We start from the raw sequence: 3,356 nt of genomic DNA, 5'->3' as shown, positions 1-3,356 counted from the left end.
AGAACAAGTCTGCCTGCATTCCTTCTTTTTTTTCAATGTCTTCACACAGTTGCCCTATCTCGAGCTCCGCCCCCTCTCTTCTCCATCCTCCAATCGCATCCGTCGCTTCCCTCCCTCGAACAGACACGGTTTGTCGGAGGGAAGCGACGGGTTGTGTGATTGGAGAATCGCGAAAAGAGGGCGGAGCTTGAGATAGGTCAGTTTGTCGGCGTGTATACAGTGCCTTTTCTAGGGGTGGCCAAGGGGTATCCTAAGCCCTGGGGTAGTGGTGCACGATATATCGGCAGATATGGTCATTTTCCGATGTCAAAATATAATATCGGCCGCCGATATAATACCAATACTTTTGGCTTTGGCCATTTAAGGCCTACTACTGTACTTTGAAGTTTTGAACTGTTGTACAATGTTCACAGAATACAGTGACTTGGTCTCCAGTGAGTTAGATGTCTATTGAGAATACTCAGGGTCGGCTTATCCATCGTGTGAATTCAGGACACACTTGTATCCTTTTAAAAAATGTATTTTTATTTTAAATATTTATTTGTATTTAACATGTTTTGGTCTTAAATTGTTTCAAAATATCAGTCATTTCTGAAAATAAATTACAAAAGTAAAAGAAAATGCGTTTTGGAAAATAGCTCTTTATTTGATTATCATTAAAAAAAAGTGTTTTCTATACAGAGATATCGACATCGGTAAATATCGGTATCGGCCAGAACAGCAATATTAATATCGGTTATCGGTATCGGCCACCATTTTCACATCGGTGCATCACTACTACCCTGGGGTATCTCTTTTCACATCATGTAGAGTTATGGCGTAACCACTGGAGACGGGGGTGGCCTGGAGTTCAGAATCTTTACGAGAGATTTTACAATTCTGAACGCTTCCTCGGCTCTGGGGCTTAGTAGCCATTTTAACCTGGAGATGTACACAGTTCCTTTACTTACGTAAACGTAGAAATACCCAGATAAAGTAGTACTCTGGTAAAAGTAAGGCTATGTTCACACCTCAAGCCTTAGTGCTCAATTCAGATTGATTGCTCAGATCCGATTTCTTTGTTTGGCTATTCACATTTATTTATTTATTTATTTTTAAATGTGGCCAATGTCAGATTCCAGTGTGAACTGGTCACGCTCGTGAACTGATCGACCCACATGCGCAAATGAACAATAATGATGACGTACGATGGATGATGAACAATAAACATGGAGAACATAAAGTCACAGTTTATGGTTTAATTTATAGGTTTTAAATGCAGTGGAGGCCAGCTAATTAAAACAAATCAGACCTGTAATCTGATTTAGGTCCACATATTATGAAAGTGGCCCAAATCAGAATTCAAAAGATCATATTCCATGTGATTTGTGCTGTTCACGCTGATCAAAACTGATCCGAGTCACATATGAGCAAGAAATATGATTTGGACCACTTATTCCTGCAGTGTGAACATAGTCTAAAAGTCCTCCATTCAAGATTCTACTTAGATAAAAGTATAGAAGTTTTGTTTATTGGGTGGCTAGGTGGTGTAGTGGGCAAGGCGCTCGCCACCAATGCAGGAGGCGCTGGGTTCGAGCCCAGCTCTCCGCATTGCTATCAGCTTGGCTGGTCGTTCATACTAACACAATTGACAGTGTTAGGGGGTGGGAAGCTGATGGGTGGGGATCGGACGTTGTGGACAGCGACTCCTACAGGTCGGTTGGTGCGCCTGCGCAGCAGAATCAGGAAGCGACGGCGGCGGCGTGTCCCTCCCACGCGTTACTCCTCGCCGCTGAGAGATCACGCTGTACAGGTGAAAAGATGCGACGGCTGCTTCCTCGAGTACCAGAGGGGACACGTGATGCAAGGCTTCGTCCACATTGCAGCCGGCGTGTGGGAGGCACGGCCTAACAGTGTTCGAGACAGGGGAGGGTAGAATTGGACGATACGAAATTGGGATGGGAGAAAAATAGAAAATGGGAGAAAAAAGTAGATAAAAAATAAGTTTTGTTTATTGAATGTACTTAAGTATCAAAACAAAAGTGATATATGATATTTGTGAATGCCAGTGCTCGGGAGCATCGTTGATCCATTGACCTCTAAATGTTATGTTAAATTGGTATGTGGTCCAGTTATGCTGCTCTGATTAATAATAATAACAATAATAATAATAAATAATAATAATAATAATAATAATAATAATAATAATAATAATAATAATAATAATAATAATAATAATAATAATAATGCAGGACCTCTTTAGAGGTCTTTATTCGGCATGCAACAAACTGGGACATACAATGTGAGCGGCACACTCACACTGGAATACACACACACACACATTGTCTTTTTTCTCAGTGAGTCGCCGATGCGATTGAGCTCTGCACTTAACCCATCCCGTCGTCCTTCCCCCCAAGGGCAGCCGGGAGCAGACAGGGCGTCGGCGAGGTACCGCGCCCGGGGACCGATCGAAGTGCTCCTGCCCGTCTTCATCAAGGACGCGACAGCGTCAGCGATCTGTTGTGTGCATGTTTTTCCATTGGGTTTATCTTATCGGGGGGGGAACTCTTGCGAGCACGGGGAGAACATGCAAACTCCACACAGAAAGGCCCGGGAGATACCCCACCTGGGTACCTGGCAACGCGGAAACCTGGTCCCCAAGCGGGAATCGAACCCTGGACCTTCTTGCTGTGAGGCGACAGTGTTAACCACTACAACACTGTGCCGCTTAAAGGTTATGTTAAAGTGGTATGTGGTCCAGTTATACTGCCCTTATTAAAGGTTATGTTAAAGTGGTATGTGGTCCAGTTATACTGCCCTTATTAAAGGTTATGTTAAAGTGGTATGTGGTCCAGTTATACTGCCCTTATTAAAGGTTATGTTAAAGTGGTATGTGGTCCAGTTATACTGCCCTTATTAAAGGTTATGTTAAAGTGGTATGTGGTCCAGTTATACTGCCCTTATTAAAGGTTATGTTAAAGTGGTATGTGGTCCAGTTATGCTGCTCTGATTACATCCTCTTGAAGTTGACAGGCTTCAAATTTGAAAGAACAACTTCATACATTTTTGCCATGTTTTCTATACAAAATATTTTTCTTTCAAGTAACTAGTAACTGATGGGTTCAGATAAATATAGTGGAGTAAAAAGTACAATATTTACTTGGAAATGTAGTGGAGTAAAAGTACAAAGTTACCTAAAATGGAAATATTCAAGTAAAGTACATGTACCTCAAAATTGTACTTAGGCTACAGTGCTTGAGTCTAAATACTTTGTTACTTTCCACCACTGCACTGTATAAAGGCTCTAAGAATGAAGAGGGAAAAGCCCCCAATAGAGGTCTTGCAGGGAATGTTTGTGTAGTTCTTTATCTTCCAGT

This window comes from Notolepis coatsorum (genome assembly GCF_963971535.1).
Source record: "Notolepis coatsorum genome assembly, chromosome: 16".
In the NCBI taxonomy this organism is placed as follows: Eukaryota; Metazoa; Chordata; class Actinopteri; order Aulopiformes; family Paralepididae; genus Notolepis; species Notolepis coatsorum.
The sequence above is the reverse complement of the archived record's forward strand: the minus strand, read 5'-3'. Positions refer to the sequence as shown.